The sequence below is a fragment of the Gadus morhua genome, chromosome 2 (genome assembly GCF_902167405.1).
Source record: "Gadus morhua chromosome 2, gadMor3.0, whole genome shotgun sequence".
NCBI lineage: Eukaryota > Metazoa > Chordata > Actinopteri > Gadiformes > Gadidae > Gadus > Gadus morhua.
In genome coordinates, this window is record NC_044049.1 from 25,315,388 (window position 1) to 25,335,961 (window position 20,574).

The 20,574-nt window shown below is 45.3% G+C and overlaps 1 protein-coding gene across 1 annotated transcript in view; it reads left to right on the plus strand.

Moving 5' to 3' along the window:
• Positions 1-926: 926 nt before the first annotated feature.
• The window catches only part of LOC115558949 (thyroid hormone receptor alpha), a 52,382-nt gene continuing 32,734 nt past the window's right edge, over positions 927-20,574 (plus strand). Inside the window, exon 1 of the mRNA XM_030377502.1 lies at positions 927-1,655. The gene's annotated coding sequence lies outside the window, so the exon portion shown is untranslated. The remainder of the gene's footprint in view (positions 1,656-20,574) is intronic.

A 20,574-nucleotide genomic window follows, 5' to 3' on the forward strand; every position in this document is an offset into this window, starting at 1 on the left:
CGTCACAAACGCCGCTGAGAGAACGTCTGCTTCCCTCCTCAGCTCACTCTTTACCTTTCACTTCCCCGTTTGCCAAACCTGTGATCACGTTCTGACAATCTTCTTCTTTGTTGTGCTTCTGTCCCCTCACAGACGGAGCCACTAAGGAGGCTCCCCTGTACCATGACGACACACTCAGCCCGTGGACTCACGCTGCAAACCCTGGTCTTTCTCTAACCCGCAGCGTTCTGCCTCTGCCATACCTCTGGGCGTCGGGTACACCCCCCCCCCCCCCCCCCCCCCCCCTGCGTCCGAGCCAGCCGGGGAGGAGTCCACAGCCCTGTGCTATCCCCCTGTGTTTCTGGCCTCCTTTTCTTTTTCTGCGTGTCGGCTATTCTGCACTACGGTGCATTGTTAGAAACACTTCCCTGTGGATACCTCAGGGATAATCCACCCCAGCGCCTTCCTCCTCCTCCTCCTCCTCCTCCTCCTCCTCCTCCTCCTCCTCCTCCTCTGTGGGGCTCCAACAATCTCCTGTTGTTTACTGCACCCACGACAACAACGACAACAACAGAAACAACAACCTCTCGCCGCTGTTACCGTGACAACCTCTATATCAAACCTCGATGACACCGCCGCACGATAACACCGCCGTGATGACCACCAGCAACCAACTCTCGACCTCTCCGGAACACCGGCGCTCTTAGCCCCGCCTTCCCGCATCAGAGACTCCTCTGATTGGACGGGTTAGAGCGCTGTTATTATTGTTGTCCTCGGCCGGGAAGGTCCACGGAAGATCCAGCCACTACGCTAACAGTTAACACTATCTCTCTCTCTCTCTCTCTCTCTCTCTCTCTCTCTCTCTCCCTCTCCCTCTCCCTCTCCCTCTCCCTCTCTGACTCTTACTCTGTCTGTCTATCTGTCTCTCTGTCTCTGTGTCCCTCTCTCTCTGTCTCTCTCTCTCTGTGTCTCTCTCTCTCTGTCTCTCTCTCTCTGTGTCTCTCTCTCTGTCTCTCTCTCTCTCTCTGTCTCAATAACGACCATACCAGAGGCAGTAGCGTAGCCCAACTTGCAATGCTTCCATAAACGGTTTCAGCTCTGCCGAGCACGACGCACCGTGCACCGTGCTAGTTCAGGTTTTTCCCTCAGCAGGCCGACCTGGGCCGACAGCGCAACCACTAGCTCCCGTTTGCCTTGACACCAGCAATAAACACGGGAGCGATCGGGAGGGCTGGTGACGATACAGGGAGAGAGTCCCCGATTCCCCCCTCATCCTCACGGAACGACCGCCGTGACAGTCGGAGGGGCCCGCTGCTGTGACACTACAAACTGCAGCCGTTAACCACCACACACACACTCGCAGACGCACACACCTGTTGAGAGGGCCCGAGGAGGGGGGGAGACCAACGAGCCGGCGTGGTGCATCCTGGGACATCTTTATCCGCTCCTCCCCCGTCGAAAAAAATAAAAAACAATGGAAGGTGTTTGGGGAAGTGGTGCCAAATAAACACCAAGCGGGTGGATTGACTGAAGTTCACCTGACCTTTTTATTTTGGAGACAATTTGCGTTTGGAATAAGAAAGAGGGGGAGATAGAAGACCTCCAAACGAGGAACGGAGGAACAACTATCGGAAAATCGGATCAAGCCACAAGACGGGGAAAGAAGCCACACTAAGGTGAGTTTTTCATCTTCCTCCCAATCTTAAGGTGTTCTGTTGGCTGTCTGATCCCCCCCATTCGAAGCTGTACCCTTTAGATGCTGCTGCTGGTGGTGGTGGTGGTGGTGGTGGTTGGTAGGGTGGGGGGGGGGGGGGGAATTGAGTGCCTGAGGCCTCACCTTGGATTGCTGCTGTGTTCAAACTGTGATTGTCAGAGAGTTGAGTGTGGGCTGTGCGTTTGGTGACACTCCACCGACTTGCACTGCGCTCCCCATCGCCCAGCCATCCAGTGCCTTTAACATGCAGGCAGGCAAGCCTGATTCTGTGGTCCTTTGAAGGTCTGGAAACACTGTGATTTTACCTGAATTGGTTTCCAGGGGTGTCCACGGGAGCACACCCCGCGGAGCTGGGCTCAACTGAACCCACTGGCCGAAAATTCTTCATTTAAAGTGAACCCCCGACTGCAATTGGTTTACTGAGAGATCGGTGGTCACCATCCCCGTCACCATTGGTTACGGTTTACTTTTAAAATTGCTGAAAGGCATCCCTCCCTACGCATGAAACCAAAACGTCTTCGGTCACCAGCCACAAAGGGACCTAGTGGGTAGGCAGGAAGGAACACTGACAGGGACTAAGGAAGGAGACGAGGAGACGAGGAGGAAGCCCAGATGCTGAAATGGCGAAACAAAGAGGGGGGAGTCTTCAGTTGAACCTGCTCATTCTCTGGAGAGCACGCGTGTTATCAGCATCGGCATTCACGGTCCGCTCACGACGCACCACAGCCCGTCACCCTCACGTTACCACGGTAAAAGCAGAGAGCCCCCCTCACAAGAAGCTACCTGAGGTTTGGATGCGGAGGTAGAGCGACGAGGCCAGGAAGTTCACGGCTGTAAAAGATGAATATGTTTTTGTGAGTTTGATGACGGGGAGGGCGGGGGGGGGGGTCGGTTAGGACAAAAACATGCTTGTGGATGTTGTTGTGTGTGGATATTTTCAAAAAGCACCATGCCTCGACGCCTTTGTGCATCGCCCCACTTTCGTTTCCTTGAGACGGCGTTGAAAGCACCGGCCTTGAGGGAGAACTCGTGCATTTAGCCGACCCCCCATTGACCCTGCACACGCGGATTCTCTCCAGCTGAATAAAGACGGAATGAAACACTTTGAGGATTTCGGGGACATGAAACTCAACGACGTGGGTGTGGTTTCCATAGCAGCGCGACAACTAGTGTGCTGCCGTTGGATAATCAATCGCATTAGGCAAAACCCTTTTTACTCTTTTCTTCTCCCTAAAAATATCGAGGGTTTACGTTTCAACCCTTGCTTCAGAGTGGCCCTGAGGTGTCTGTTTCCGATGTGTACTGAGCTTCGCTGCTCTCGTCGGCCAGTGGCTCGAAGCAATCGTCTGCAAAATCACTTCTCACCCCGTACTTGTTTCACACATAATAAACCCATTAATGAATGTGGCACAAGGTTACTAGGCATGTTTGAGGAATAGTGTTTTATTATGACCTTCATAAGCTTGCTATTCATAACTTTGCTAAGTAGGCTAGGCTAGACCTATGAGCTGTAATGAGTTATTCATTCAGTGTTATGTCTGGCTATCGGTTTACATTCATATAGTTATTTTTACAGCTTTTCACAACGAAATGGAGCGACATAGCCAGCTAGCTTCAGAAAGACATTTTACCGTATTCATTCATTTGTGCTCATTCAACCTGCTTTTTGAGATCGTTGAGTAGGAAAGAAATCCGCCAGAACTTCATTCCTTGATTATAAGGTGAGGAATGTAAGGCACATTATGGGAGAAGAATACACTGATAATTGAAACAGGCATTCAATGGGGAAGTCATGATGTTCTCCATCTCAAAAGGAAAAGGCGCGGACCGTAATCACAACCTTGATCAGTGACAGTGAGAAAATCTGAATCAGTTAGAAGAAAAATAGGCTGTGCTGATAACGACAGACCTATGATAAGAGAGTGGTAGTCACATCAATATCATACACCTTCATGAAATACCCTTCTATCGAAACATCCCCCAATCCCATTCATCCACCAGCAGCTGAGTGGTTGTCTGACGGCTCAGGGAAATCAGCACTAATAATACTCATGCATTTGAATATGAACCACATGGCGTTGCTAGCGTAAGGCTCCAGGCTCCGTACTCTGTACTCATTCAACACAATGACTCTCTAGTCTCTACCGGGCCCATTCACACTAGGGATCGACCGATATATCGGTCGGCCGATATTCGCGTTTTTTACGTGTATCGTATCGGCCGATACGCGGCTGATTTTCACAGATTTTTATTTTTATTTTTCTTGTTCTACCTCAGCTGTTTTTAATATTTGTTAAATATTCTTCATCTACTTGTTCTTACTTGTTCTAATCACCTGTTTTTACTATTTGTTGAATATTGTTTTTATATTGAAGTTCAATAAATATTCCTTTAAAAAAAAAAAAAAAACGGCTCAAGGAAATCGGTATCGGTGTATCGGCTAAGGCTGATGAAAAAATATCGGTATCGTATCGGCCCTAAAAAATCGGTATCGGTCGATCCCTAATTCACACAGTCTGATGTCTTCAGGCCTGCCGGGGTGGACACTGGTGGAGGGATTCTTTTGAAGCAGCCCTCCGGTTTGTGGTTTGTGCTCATTGTGCAGTGATGTGTGTCACTGAAGGTCAGGAATGTCCCGCTTTCAGACTTCATATTACCATGTTTAATTTCGAGCCACTCAAAGAGCATTCAAGTCTTGGTGTCCTTGAGCATAACATCAATACTGTATATATAAATATATATATATATTTATATGTATGTGTTTGTGTGTATATATATATATAAATATTTCTGCATGCCTGTATCTTATCCGAATATTATCTTATCTTATCCAGCCTTAACAACATGCTCATCAATAGACATCTTCACCGTGTGAATGAAGTTCAGGTTTTTCCGTGGCTCAATGGGATAATGCCTTTCACAGGTGATCCTTAGGTTGAGAGTTCGAATCCCGATTATAGCATTATGAACAAGCTGAACATGACATTCTGCCATTGCTTTGCAGCTCACCCATAAGCCGAGGCACAGTATTGCATTCAGTGGAACATCTTTATCAACATCTTTCCTTCCTAATTATTTGTCATATTTATAAATCTTCCATTAGTGTGTTCTTGACTTTTATTTTTGCTCGGACCCCGTTAATCACCGCTTGCGGTTATATTTATTATTATTATTACAATAACTTATTGTCACAGATGTATATATAAATGCATGCATTCTTTAGTGTGGATTCCCACATGCAATGTTGTTGGATGTAGATGTACTTTGCGCAGTCCAACATGAGACAGAAAGCAAAGGCACGGTGGGAGCCCTTAGAATCGCCCGTCTGTGAGTTATCCCCTGAAAGGACGGGTCTAGAGTCAGGCTGGGTCTGAAAGGATTCAGAGTCTTTACTGCAAAGAAGTGCAAGGCAATTAGCAGGCAACGTGGCACGGCCACGCAGACGTACATGCACACACGCACGCACAAAGGTATGCACGCACGCACGCACGCAAGCACGTACGCGCACGCACGCACGCACGCACACACAAGCACGGGCTCACTCACACGCACACAAAGTCAAAAGAACATGCTGTTTCTCTTGTGAACTTAGCTTTTACGTTAACCCTCTTAGATCGAGACAAGGCCATCAAGACTAGGACGGGTCTCTGAGTGGATTAGGTGCGTGGAAAACCCAGTAGTCCTTAAGAAAGTGAACTTCAAACTCAACAAAGAAGTCTTCAGCCCACCTCCATTACAACTATTTAATATTCTCCTCTTCCTCTTCTGGATGGGCTATGCAGACAAAGCTGCTTTGACTGGTGGTGTTTTTACATTGTAGGTTATGCTATCTCAAGTGGCGGGCTAGGCTAATAAGATAGTAGATCAGCCTATTACTAGTATTCACTCAACAGGCCAATCTACGGGTTGCCTTGCACTTGTGGGAAATGGCACTTATCGATGCACAACACATGCTGAGATGGGCTGTGTTCAACGTCTCCATGGGAGTTTTACTTGGAGAACAGAATCTTTTAAGTTCCATAAGCATGCAGCGGCGTTGCCGTAGCAGCCTTTATTGTAGTCGCGTGACATTTGTATCTATCTGAAATTAGGAAAAGATAACTGATGCTGGTTACTATTTTTATAAGTGTGTGTGTGTGTGTGTGTGTGTGTGTGTGTGTGTGTGTGTGTGTGTGTGTGTGTGTGTGTGTGTGTGTGTGTGTGTGTGTGTGTGTGTGTGTGTGTGTGTGTGCGCGTATGTGTGTGTGGTCAACCCAAGCCCACCAGTATAGAAAGGGGAATTATAAGAGAGCACACACATGCACAGAATTGGAATCCTAACAATCACATCTGCGCACACACAAACACACACAAATTGAAACATGGACACCTACAGTGCATCGAGTCGTTGTTGCAGCATTGCACATTCACAGACCCAATTACACTGTCTTTTGTGCGTGGGTGTGTGTGACTGTGGGTGTGTTCCATCACTTTATTCTGTGGCTGAGTAATATGATATTGAATACAAAATGGACGGAACCCCTATGGTTACTAGATAGGCTTATATAAATGCAATACAATATCAGAATGTAGCAGTTCTGCCCTTCAATCCAGTACACTGAACAAAAGCAGGTAAGCAGATCTGCATTCTTGCTGCCAAATGCTTGAGGGCATTTTTCAGACAGCGTTTCTATCGTTGTGAGCGGAAAGAACCGTCTAGGGTTGTAATTTGTGTTTCACGAGAGATTCGTTGAGCGTTTGTTCTTTTGTCGATACGGAAGAGATAAAAAAAATCATACGACAAGACGGGAAGCAACTATGCGTGCGAAGCAAGATGTTGCCATTAAATTAACTATTGACAGTTTTTCAACTTTAATTAATGTTGCTTTGTCATCCGCTCGTTGAGTTTTCCCGCCATTGGGTCGAGGCGGCTCACATCCAATCAGAGAGCCTGATTCCCCTCGGGTGAGCGAGTCACAGACAGTGGCCTAATCTTAAACACACTCTGACAAAAGCAGGAAGGTGCATTGAAAAGTCGCATAAAGTCACATTTCTAGGTTTACCATGGCTATCACCGTAGGAGGGAAACAACATCTTTCCATACGGACGCAGGTCGCAACCCTTTAACCCGACTTTAGTTCAACTGTCTGTCGGTGGCCGTGTGTGTGTGTGTGTGTGAGCGTACGATGGGTGGTTCTGCCAGAGTGAGCCCCCAGACGAGTCTCTGGGGTCTATCTTAATTGGATCCAAGCGCTGAGGGCTGGTGTAATACACTTTTTCAATTATCCGAACCACAGTGATCTGGGTGACTTTCGTCTTTTGTTTGGTGCTCTTTGCTCAAGCCCAGGCCCAATCAAAAGGCAGGGAAATAAACTAAAGAGGGACAAAGAGACTGTGGTTGCAGTTGTGCTGCCATATGAGATGATTTGATTACTTTACGCTCACTTGAGTTAGTGTTATCTTGTTTCCTCTGTGTGTGTGTGTGTGTGTCTTCACTTAACAGCAATTCTCTTGAGTTAGTGTTGTCTTGTATGTGCGTGAGTCTGTGTGTGTGTGTGTGTGTGTGTGTGTGTGTGTGTGTGTGTGTGTGTGCGCGCGCCCACACTGAACACCACTTGTCTTGGTTTGGTTTATTTGGTGTTCCACAATCATCACTTCCCATCTCCCCTGGGGGGATCTTCCCACACATGCCGTTTCTCCGCCCACTCCTTACTCATCCATATCCTCCTCTTCTTCCTCTGTCTTTGGCATGCTGTTGTGACGTGTTCAACCTCTCCTTCATACCGCCTCCCTGCCTGTTTCTCCGTCCTCAGTCTCCCCATCTGCTCCACATCAGCCCTGACTGAACCCGCTTGTGGCGCCTCACTGATTTGATTTATCGTGTGTTGCGTTGCGCCAAATGTTGAATGAGTGCAGATCATCCTCAGGGGACCCAAGGAGAAGTGTTTTAATTCTCCCAAGTCCAAGGAGCCTTGATTGAGCTGTTCCGCTAGGTCAGTAATGTGGACAACCCTCCCTCCGCAAACATGAATTAACGATCATGTAAATTAACCCCACTTGTTTTCTAGCCCAGTGCGTCTGCCAGAGCACTCGTCATGCGGGACTCTTTGCTACTGTGACATGTAGCATGTGGGTGCGAGGTCCTCCATGTAGCACACGTAGCATGCCAATAATAACACACAGCAGCGTTGACGCCTGGGTTTAGAGATTGCTTTGGGGTTGGCGTCTTATCAACAGCACCGCCGCTGAAGCTCACGGCCCATGCTCGCACAACAACAGCCTCGCAAGGCAATGTAACACAAGCCCAAAAAAGTGGTGGGAAAATGTGGCGGAGGATAAAACACCCGCGAACAATCGGGCCGAGAGGCGAATCGCTGAAAAGGAAAGCGGTGTGCCCCCGAGTGAAACGACTTGGCGGCCGCAGTTACCAACACATGGCGATCCCAAACACATGCTCTGCTGTGCTGGGCACTCCTCGTCTGTTTTCCCGTGCTAAGTCTCGTGGTCTGGCTGTGCCTTTGAGCGGTGTAAGCGGAGCAGTAGCCACATGGTGGTGACAACATGATTTAACGCAACCATCACAACACGCTCGCTCCGCCCCTCCCCTGCAACTTGCCTGCATTGCATGTGTGACTACAAGGACACATTCCTGCTTGTGTTTCCAAACTGGGAAAGCGGTCTGCTATTCCATTGGCCTCCTAAAATAGCAATGGGTTTATAACCAGCAAACACATGGGTGTGTTTGTGTATATATAATATGGTATATCCATATCCATACGGGTATATTTATATATATTTCAGTTTACATTATTTATAGTAAATGTATGGGTTGTGGATAGTGTCAAATTAGCATTATAGCATAATTAACATTACAAGTCATTCATAGTGGTATCACAATGTCTATAAGCAATCTGTATTAGGATTGAATATTTGTAGCCTGCTGCATTTTAGCATTTCATTTTATTGGCTCTAAAAAATGTCCATTTATCACATACGCTCTGTAATGAACAAAGTCAGAACTGTAACCACGTGGTTTAACATTTTTACGCCTCCCAGACCTCTGCTTTTCATTTGGTGCTCAAACATATCATCACACTCAAGTTTATTTAACGTATAGTTGAGTTATAGTTCTGTGTGTGTTGATTGTGCAGTGGCTGACATTGCGTTCCCGCACCGGAAGGCACGAATCATTTCTCTGCTGTATTGCTCTCCTCTCCATCCATAACCAATGTGCTCATGAGGAGTGTGGGAGGACTCGGTGTTGCCGCAGGCAGCTGGTGCCGTGCCAGTCCTTCCCGCTCTGTTTCCAGCGGTGGCCGCGGTGTGCGCGATTGGCGCGTGTCTTTTCGGCAGGCGGCCAAATCATCCAGTACTCTAGTCTGTTGACACTTGTGCAGGCTGCGTGGAGCTGGTGAATTAGTCAACTCAGGATTATTTTGCGCTTATAATTCATGTTTTTCTGCACGATTTCTCCCACTGCCTTTTCAGTTTTTACTATATCACTGTTTTTTCAAAGCTTATTAAAATAGCAGGCCTTGCCTTAAGAGTAGGGATGTCCCGATACAACTTTTTCACTTCCGATACGATACCGATATTGTAGCCTTGAGTATTGGCCGATACCGATATCAATACGATACGATATAAGCACAAATCATGCATATATTTATTCCTTATTTTGTTGTGTGGAATGTTAGAAAAGGCTTGCTAAAGTGATGTTACTGTTACTGATGTTGTAGTGATATAACAGAAAACAATAGTCAGCAACAGTAGGTATAGGAAAAACTGACCCATTTATTATTAACCAATTGGTTACATAAATTTTAACCTTCAACATAAGAGTATTACCTCAACAAATCCCATAAAAACAAAATGTTATATTTAAAATGCAAAATAACCACTGGTTACCAACATTATTATACAATTGAATAGAATAAATTAAATTTTAAAGTGCAAACAATTCAAGTTCACTTCAGTTATTTTTCTACTGTCAGCATATGTCGGAAACAACTGTGGGCAGGGACAAAAACAACAAAAACAACACAATATTGTTCACTGTCCAACTGCTCTAAGTTAAGAGTTCACACTGCAGTGTGAAGTCAGTGTCCACCCAGTGCGCAGTGAGGCTCAACAGAGACAGCGGACGATGGTCTGAGCTCCAGATGTCGGTGGTGAAGCTTATTGCATTTGCCTTCTCCACCTGTGCGGCAATACACTTTTTAACCTCTTCGTGCATCCGGGGTATAGTTTTGTCTACAATGTAGTGGCGGCTAGGAATAATGTAGCGAGGTTCGAGGTGCTCCATTAAGCGTTTAAACCCAACATTACTCACCACCGACAGGGGCTGGTCATCAAGCACAATAAACTGGGCTATCTTTTCTGTTATGGCCATTGCCTTTTTGCTGTCCCGTGGTAGTTTGTCACGTCTTGCAAAGCTTTCGGCCAGCGTGGGTTGCTGAAGCGAGCCAGAGGCTTGTTGCTTCGCCTTGCTGCTCTCGCGAAAATCCTCATGTTCTTTTTTGTGGTGTTTTTTCAAATGTGCGATGAGGTTGCTTGTATTGAACCTTCCCGGTTCTGTCCCTCCACGGGACACTTGCGCCTGACAAATGTTGCATTTAGCTGCAACGTCTTTGTCTGAGTTTACGGTAAAATACTTCCACACAGCCGACATCACTACGCCTTGCTGCAGGCACACACGTTGTCGTTTTTGTGATCACGTGGGCTGTGCATGCTGGATCAGAGACGCTCTTCTTCCGCGGCCGGCACCAACGTTAATTAAGGGGCATTACCACCTACTGTGTTGGAGTGTGATCAAACCAGAGTCACCTATTATAGAAGTCCTGGAGCGGTAAATGGACAGCTTATATCGGAGCGCTTATATCGGAGTTTTTAGATTCAGTCCGATAAAATCCGATATTCACTTTTTTGGCTGATATCGGACTGATTTCCGATATCAATATCGGATCGGGACATCCCTACTTAAGAGGACCAGAGATATGAGAGGACAGAGGAAGAGATATGGGAGGAGAGAGGACCAGAGACATGGGAGGAGAAAAGACCAGAGATATGAGAGGAGAGAGGACCAGAGATATGGGAGGAGAAAAGACCAGAGACATGGGAGGAGAGAGGACCAGAGATATGAGAGGAGAAAAGACCAGAGACATGGGAGGAGAGAGGACCAGAGATATGAGAGGAAAGGGGGCCACAGATATGGGAGGAGAGAGGACCAGAGATATGGGAGGTGAAAGGACCAGAGATATGGGAGGTGAAAGGACCAGAGATATGGGAAGACTCGTCTCGACCGAGCTCAAACCGAAGGAAGGTGGGGGGGGGCAGCCGAAGCTCTCCTCGAGGGATGCTTTGATGAGGCTTTTAGGGGGCCGATACCATCACTAAACTGAAGGAAGAAGGACTCTGAGATCTGCCGATGTCTCTGCTCTGTCTCCCACATAAACCTTAAGCTTCTTGTTCCAGACACTACTTTGACATTGTGGTTGGTTCTCGTTAAAAGCCTGTCGTGAACCGCGGTCAAACACAAATCTTTTGTTTAATTGATGAGCACAACTGTGGCTACTGTTAGGAGACGGTCGTTTTAGTGTGGCCAGCGTGAGTTTTAAAACCCAGAGTGCTTTCTTTCTGTCCGGCAACCACTCTGCCTCTCTCGCTTTAAGGGGAGGGTCTAGACACTGTACTGCCTACTGTAAGCGAGGCTTTATGGACCTCAGCAAGCGTCTCATACCCCCAGCTTTTGCACATATTAAGATGCCATGAGATATGGGTAATAATGGCAAAAGCACAAGATGATGATTTAAGGAGAAATGCATTGGTTCAGGTGCATTAATCCTCGTTAATAGAGCGCTCTTATACAATTTTCTTAAATAAAACATTCCTCATTTCTCATCGTTAGTACAAATGAGGAAATGTCTGGGGTCTAAAATGAATCACGATGCAGACCTGGACGATTCGGAGCAACGCTTTTTGCATTGAATCGGGCCGAACGTTTGGCTTTCTTCTGCGTCAGTTGGGAGACATGGCAGAGGGAGGCAGACATCCACCGCAAATGATAAATAATGCACCCAGTATTTTCAAAGTGGATATCTGGGCCAAGTTTTTCAAATTGTATGAACTTAGAGGGAAGAATGAACTGGACAAGATGCGCTGTGTTTAGAAGCTCCCCACAAAACTGTAATACTTTTGTAACACGTCAAATTTGAGGACGCTACATTAGCCATTTTCCCCTGAGCTAACGTCGCTAACCATATAAAATACAGCAAGTCGAGCTCCTCAGCCATGAACTGAAGTCTCGCATTCAACTTTGCCTTCCAGTTCTGAGAAAGCGAAACGGGAAGGCTGCACCCAATCTGGTGCAGCTTTCATAGCAAAGGATCTACTGCTTTATTCAGTCGTAAACAACACCGGGTTTGGCCACCTGCTGAAATCCCTCGAGCCACAGTTTCAAAAGATCCCTTGGTGACAGAAACGGCTAAACCGGCACTTTATAGTGAAACCAAAGCACAGGTAATGGAGTCAATGAGTAGAGCAGGCTGAGTAACCATTACATGTGATTCTGGACTCGTGTCGCTACTGACTTTTATGTAGCAATAACGGCACATCATACAAGCGAGGAGGACTTGCATCTTTTATCCCATGTGCTGCAGACGAGAGCAGTTAGTCACTTGGGATGTCATCTGGCAGGAACTGAATAATGTGGTGGAAGAACGGTGGCTAACCACTAAGATGTAGTGCTGCTGATGGATAACACATCTTAGCACGTTTGTTGCAGCTCAAGTCTGAGAATTTTTGCTCCTACTGAAATGCTTCGCTCATATGCTGAATCTCACATCACAGCAGGGCGCCTCAATTATCCACGTTCTCCAGGCTTCTTTGAAGAAGAAGACTGATTTCAAGATATCGCGAACCACCGGCATCTGCAAGCCCCTTGCAGATGGTAACTCCTTGGCCTGCCAGGTCATAAACTAAAAAACTGGCATTCTGCACCAGCTGGAACAGCGCATATAATGTGGGGCACAGGTTTTGAGAACAACCTGCGATTCGGGGCACCTTGCTGTCTCCTACGGTTAGCAGGAGAGAGTCCAACCTCTCAACAGTCGAATGCAGAGCGGGCTGTGAAGGCATTTAAAGCCATTGAAGGATGCCACTACGTTGATGTCAGAGAAGAGCTATCCTGCTGTTGGTCTCATTTGTCCACAACAAACAACTCCTCGAGAACGTAACAGACACCATTGGAGACGCTCCAAAGAGCCCAGCAGATCTCCTTCATCGGTACAACGGTGAGACAGAGGAGGGCACCCTCGCACAGCCTCTGCCCTGGAGCCCCGCTTTAAACGACTGCTTTCATCGTAGAAAAGAGAGAGAGAAGGCCTGCAGAGGGCTGACTACATTATAGGGCTTTGACTTATGCACAAAAATCATATTCGAAGTTCGTTTGTTTATTAATATTAATATTCGTAAGACCTGGATTGGGCTTCACGAGGTTTGTTTACCGGCGTTGCTATGGTTACCGGTCTTGCGTGTTCCAACGGTTTATTAGGTTTCTAATAAACTGCTGTCTAATCAATACTTCATTCACTGCCTCTTCCGTGGTCTTTACAATATTATGAATAGACTGCGTGGGGTTCTCCGACGTCTCTCCTTCTTGGCCTGCCCATAACAGGTTCCAATATTAAGGGCTGCCTAATATTCGTTCTAATTAATTATATTTATTATTATATATATTATATTCGAATGACAAAGTTCGGAGTCAAAGCCCTATTACTAGGTCATTTCACTGTGTTTCATGTAAAACACGGGCAATAAAAACACCTTCACATTTTCATTACAATCTCGAGCAGCGACAAGGTGTGAAGGTTCTACCCGACTGAGAAGAACAGTTATTGAGTTTAATTTAATTGACTGAGAAAGTGCTAATTGTAGACCTAACGCTGTTCTTCTTTCTGTGGCTCGAACACAGCGTGAGACGGCTACAAGGGGATGAGGCGCCTGTGGGAACAGGTACTCCGGAAGAGGTAGTGCTGGCTGTTGGGGACTGTAGGACTACATAATGAGGCCGCTCCAAAAATGGAGGCCTCATTATGCTCTTGAGTTTACCGGGAGGTACTCTGACCGAAGGTACAGTACACCCCAAGACCACCGAGGCCAGCGTTGTGGAGGAAATGGAGGGATACTGTTAAAGCCCCATCTCTGCCTCTCGCTGAGGGTCCTTTAAAACCGGGGGCGTCTCCGTGGGGTCCCATTTGGACGCGACCACATTTTCCCTGCAGGCCATTTAAAGAGCCCAGGTATAAGTGTTTCTGTAGAGAGGGCTTTCGCCATTTCGGGGGGGAAGAGGTCACTTCAAAAGGAATTGCTTTCAAACCAGAGCATGTGGATCAGCAGTTGATCTTTGGAAAGATCCTCTCAATTCCTGCTGAGCACTGAGCAATTTATGTCTCTTACTTCGACTACAAAGGTGGAAATGTACTTTCATTTATACCGGGATAAACATGATGAACCAGGACAGGTAGGCTAGGGCTTTATTTGACCATTTTCTTTAACATTCATTTGAACAAACACAACACAAAATGGCACTATCTATTCTTCACTATGTAGCCCAGACTTTATCATTTGATATAAGGCCATGTTGCGTTCACTGTCATGTTCTTGTTTTCTGGCTCAGGCAGTGCTTTGTGTTCAGTCATCTTTGTGATTCTAGCCACATTCTGGAGGTGCCATGTTTTAGAGCTGCCATGTAAAAGCTTATTTTTGTAGATGCAGCACATTTGCAATGCAAACCGATGCTGCTATTGAAAAATGCAGTTTTTCATATTATAAACTGTTGTAGTCTGACTTTTGAAAGCATTCTGCTCCTTTTGAATAAAACAATAGTTCAAATGTATCTTACTACTTTTTTGTTGATTGATGAAAAGTAGCCAAGTGCAGTTATATATAACATTGACAATGCAATACATCGGGAATCGAACCGTTGATGGGTTCGAAGGCTCCGGCGATTAGAGGCTGAGGCCAGTGAAGATTCACACCTCTAGTTTGGTTCCCGTTGTGCTCGCGGTCCTTATTTCTTCTCAAACAATGAACTGCTGGATCTAAATCTCTCAGCCGTCATTCCCAGCACGTCCACACCGAGCGAGAGGAGAGGGCGGGGCCGTGGTGTTTGAGCGATGGATTTCTGAACACGGAGCCGGGGCACTTTTGATTATTTCCTCTTCCTCTGAACTGAGGAAAAAGCGATTGCTGAACAAAGATGGCAGATTGAATGCCCTGTCAGCAGGCGGAGGCATCGATCCGGGCTACCCTATACTGCACGGCCCAGCCGAGAGAGAGAGAGAGAGAGAGAGAGAGAGAGAGAGAGAGAGAGAGAGAGAGAGAGAGAGAGAGAGAGAGAGAGAGAGAGAGAGAGAGAGAGAGAGAGAGAGAGAGAGAGAGAGAGAGAGAGAGAGAGAGAGAGAGAGAGAGAGAGAGAGAGAGAGAGAGAGAGAGAGAGAGAGAGAGAGAGAGAGATGCTATAATAGTCTCTGCGGCTTTTCTCCTGCACCGCTTCCTCCCTTTCCTCCAAACGAATCGAGCCAATTGAGAGCAGAGGAGGGCGAGAGCCGGCCTGAGAGACAGACTGTGAAAAACAGGAAAGGAAAAGTGAGCAGAAGTGGGGCTTGGAGATGGCTAAATTTGTGGATTTCTGAAGGTCAATGTGATTCGGGTGTGCGTGTCTGCGTGTTCGCAGGAACCGATGCAATATCCACCACTTAACAGGGCTCGTGATTTACGAGACTTTGTTTGACATGAGCAAACCCCAATAGAGTTCTCCTGTGCAATACAGCACAATTCAATTGGATATTTTCTATTATGGATAAGAGGGAGACGTTATTCAAAATCACGTCAATATACTATGAACGTTCAATCTGTGTGTGTGGGTTTGTGTTTGTGTGTGTATGTGTGTGTGTGTGTGTGTGTGTGAGTGTGTAGATGCATGCATGTGTGTGTGTGTGTGTGTGTGTGTGTGTGTGTGTGTGTGTGTGTGTGTGTGTGTGTGTGTGTATGTGTGTGTGTGTGTGTAGATGCATGCATTTGTGTGTGTGTGTGTGTGTGTGTGTGTGTGTGTGTGTGTGTGCGCGTGCGTGCATCTCTATATCTTCGAATACATTAGCAAATAGCTGTCAATATGAAATACAACAATTGAAACTGGGTAGCGCGCCAAGCGCTTCCAATGCAGCAGATTACTGTTAGCGCACGTGACGTGCAGATGATGTACTCTGGAAGAGAGCAGGCAGCATCACCACACATCCCATAATTAGGGAGCTTCAGTCGGGAGTCTGAATAATACAATTCTGATGTGGACTTTGAAGAGTTTGGGTCGGTTTTTGTTACCTCGTTAAAAATGCGATTTGAGAGATGCTTTGTTTTGGATGTGCCTTTTCATAATGCGTGGGATTCGTTCATCTATGCAGATTTAAAAAATCTATTCTGTGTGTGTTACTTTTAAATGCTTGTAGCATAAGCCATTACATGTATTTATGTGCAGTACTTTTTGCATGGACGATTAATAACAGTAACTGTGAAATCACTCATTGCTCATGAATAATTGAATGTAATTATCATGTATTATTCATGCCACGGCACTGAGGCAGAATCATCCAGAGGGAAGAGTCTCCGGTGCAGAAAAATAAAAAGCATATAGTCTGAACATTTTAATCATGTTGCTATTGTCCTTAAGAGAGAACGAGATGTTTTAATTACACACATCCCAGTTTTTCTCTATTCCTATATATTTTTAATTATATCAGAAATGAATTAAATAACAGGTCATTATGAATTTTCCTCCCAAATGGGAAGTGAAGGCTTTGTAGATGTTGAGACTTCAAGATCAATGTTTTGCCAATGCAATCTCATATCGTATCCTACCTATTGTGGTCGGTTGTGTGATTGTTGTCATTGTTTATTTCATTCCTGACATGTCCTTAAAACACAACTTGCAGTCTAAGGTGTGAAGGATTCTTGGAGAGAGAGAGAGAGAGAGAGAGAGAGAGAGAGAGAGAGAGAGAGAGAGAGAGAGAGAGAGAGAGAGAGAGAGAGAGAGAGAGAGAGAGAGAGAGAGAGAGAGAGAGAGAGAGAGAGAGAGATGGGGGCGAGGGAAACCTGGTTGCTGTACTTAAAGACTTGACACCCCCGTCAGTCTCGTCAGGTGAGAGGCAGTGCCGGGGCTGAGTGCCATTGAGCAAGGCTTCCCCTGACAGCCCCGTCTTTCTCATGCAAATCCCGGCCAATGATAAAGCCACAAACTAAAAGCCTGCAGTGTTGCGTGAGGATGGAAATCTGTTCCAGCTTTGCGAACACGCCCCCTGTCCCCCCCCGTCCCCCCCCCGTCTGAATGTGTGGCTTCATGGCTTTAGAAACTTTGAGAAAGTCTTTTTATTTTTTTTACCAACTGTTCTTTGGATTGGTTTTCGATGGCATGAGAGATGAGGAAGAAAGGAAAAAAAAAAACTGCGAAAGAGATCGGGCTGAGGAGCCTGAGAAAAATGGAAGCCATTATTTGGCTCCAGAAGAGAAAGAAATTAATCATAGCAAGGAGATAAGCTGTGTGTGTGAGTGAGTATAGTGTGTGTGTGTGTGCGTGTGTGTATGTGTATGTGTATGTGTGTGTGTGTGTGTGTGTGTGTGTGTGTGTGTGTACACACACACCTACTTACTCCATATAGACACCTCGTTCAGACATTACTATACTCCTACTAAACTCTGTGAATTTGAGCTTCGGGATTTTAATAAGCGCAGGGGTCATATGAATTGTGTGCGTTTCAATACTGTCATACTCTGACTCACTCTCGTTCTCTTTCTACACACTACACATTCTCTAGGCTGCACCACCATTCGAACGCACGCATAAACACACACACACACACACACACACACACACACACACACACACACACACACACACACACACACACAGCTAGCAGAAGACAGACATCCGCAGTAGATGTGGGCGATTTGCATTGAGGAAAATGAGACGAGGATAAAGAACAAGAACGGCTAATGCTGGGTACACACACTGCAGGATATTTAGCCAGATTCTGGGCCTGATTTCCTCCTTCCAGCTCCGCAGCAAAGTTCCCAATTTTTTCGCGGATTATACTGTGGTGTGGGAGATGTTAAGAGTGTCTTTTTTAGCGATCGGGCCCTCACTGATTCGAATCCACAAATATTAAACGTGTTCATTGTTTACAATCCGATACCCTGTAGCGGGGGGGGAACCCCGGAGACAAAAGAGTATGGAGGCAATTTATTGTCATGTTGGAAAGACGTTAGCCAATTGGGAGCCAAGCTGACTTAACGTAATACCAACAATTCCTCAGGTTATCATAACAGAAGCCATGGCAGCAAAAGCAAAAGTGAGGTGGTCTGCCGGAATGGAGGAACTGCTTGTAGTTGTGGCAACAACGTTTTTACCTCTATACATTTCTGACAAAAACTTTTGGAAAGCTAGAATAGCTAGAATTTCCCCTGAGATTTCCAGAGTTGGGAATCGGATTGTTTGAGAATGGAGTCGTTTAGTGTTTGTTGGCAGAAATCGTTTCCTCCACACACTAAAAGACCAAACCGATGAAATGTATCTTAATCTATCGTAATGTGTATGGTCTCTCGAGTTTTCTTAATTTGAAAATTCATCTAGTGCAGGGATCTTCAACGTTTTCCAGGCCAAGGACCCCCGAACTGATGGAAAGATGGAGCAGGGACCCCCTACTTATATATTGTATAAAATTGTGCTTTATTTTAAACTGGTCCTATAGTGCCATGTATAAATGTACTTTGTTATTTTGCATTCAATAATAAGATATTCAAATAATACACAGGTTCATATATCCATGTTTTTATTTTAAACATGTGCGAGGTACAGTGAGTAGGGTGGCCATGCCACTGCCATTCATAAACATAACATAACATAATAAACGGATACCTGCCAAGATCAACAATGTCTGTCAATTGCATGTAATCATGCATAAAAGCTATTCAAATTGACATTTTTCAAACATAAATGTGGAGACGAAAATTAGTGATGCTAGTTACTGTTATCTTTTTGCCTGATTCACGTCTTTCTTACTCCTCTACAAGTAGTCCAGTAACCTCAACCCCACCGTGTCCGGTTGCTAAGCGACGTCAACGTCTTTGGCAAACTATTTCTCTGCTGATCGCTTATTTTTCCGATAATGACCGGCGTTCTGTACATTATCCCAACAGTCTTGGCTGCGCACTGTCATCCAAATACGTCATGTTTGCGGTGGAGGAGGGGGGTATATATAAAGACCAGATGAGAAACTGACGTCGCTGTGCTGTTCTTCTTAATTGAAGGAGCAGGCAGAGAAAAGCTATCCCCTGCTGGGCTTTCATTAAAATCAAATGCATAAAAATGTCGCCGCCGGTCCAGATGCGTCAGTTGTGCGCGAGAGACACACAAACGTACACTTACCGCTTTTGGAAATGCCGTATATACAGTACATTCGGATCGCATGATAGGAATAGATCTATTCCGATTAGAAATCGGTTCAGAAGTGTCCATGTAAACGCAGCTTGTGTGTTGGATTCATGTTAATGTGTATTTAAAGACATTTCGATTTGTGGAAAAATTTGCAGGGGGGGAATATAAAAATAATGTCGAATCAACCAAAACTTTCGCGACCCCCCCTGCAGTACCTCTGCGGACCCCGTAGGGGTCGCGGACCCCCTATTGAAGACCTCTGTGTGTACCCATCATTAATCATGTAAAAGGATGCGTTATAAGGACAGGCAGGACAGTGAGTGAATAGTACTGAATGGTGCTCCTCGAATGGTGTTCGATGAGCAAATTTTTTTTCAAAAGTAGGGGTGGAAGATAAACCAATTTTAGTATTAATCTCCATAAAATCCGCTGTGATAAAGTTGATACTCAGTGGTACCTTATTAGACAGTAATCTGTACATGTTCCTGTTATTCCTGACCCTTTGATGAATTACATGGCTTTTATGCATGAGTAAATAAGATTTATTTCACTGTACTTTTGGACATTTGGTCATTAAATGTACTATTTCGATAATATATAAAGTAAATGGTATGTGTCCAGAGACCAGGGAGAGTATTATGCATTCTTAAAAGTATCTATTGTCAACTTGAAATTAAAGGTGTACAACAAAGCAAAAATTGGCAAGGTTCCCACACCAGAACTGTTCACAAAAGCTAACTAGAACTCTGACGAAAATATTCTATTAAGTTTGCCAATGTTTTAGTGAGCAGAAAGGAACATGAAGTCAAATCAGGAACAAAGCAAAAAACCTATTTAAAATGATTGGATGAATGAAATTAAAGAGGATAAAAGTAATGAAATGATGACTAAAACGATCATTCAGACAGACCTTCTTGTTGTATCTTTAGTTCAGTGCTAGTTATTAAATTGGTCATGTTATTCAGGGAACATATGATGTGCAGAAACACTTTATGTGTTCTATGAGAAAGGAACATTTGTGAACAGTGTCCCAATGGACCACAAAGCAGCCGTTATATTTTGACCACAGTTAGAAGTGTCACATGGACGTTTCTCAAGTTAATTGTCTTGCTTTTGTCAAAACCGGTTTTCTCATGGTACGTTTGTTTTGTTTCTGCGTCATGTCTGTGATCTACTTGAAATTCCATAGACAGTTTGGTGACCACTGCTTTATAATGACTTCAAGTAATTAAAGTGTAACAAATTAGGACAATTACAGAAGGGTTAGGCTATTGTCGTTTTGTCTCGGTTATGACGGTGTTGCAAAATGCATGTCATGGCACACCATCACACAGGTGACGATAAGTTGGTGTACCGCCCTATCCTTCAATTAAAGAATTATAATTAATTAACCTTTCACACATGTAGAACACAAGGCAAC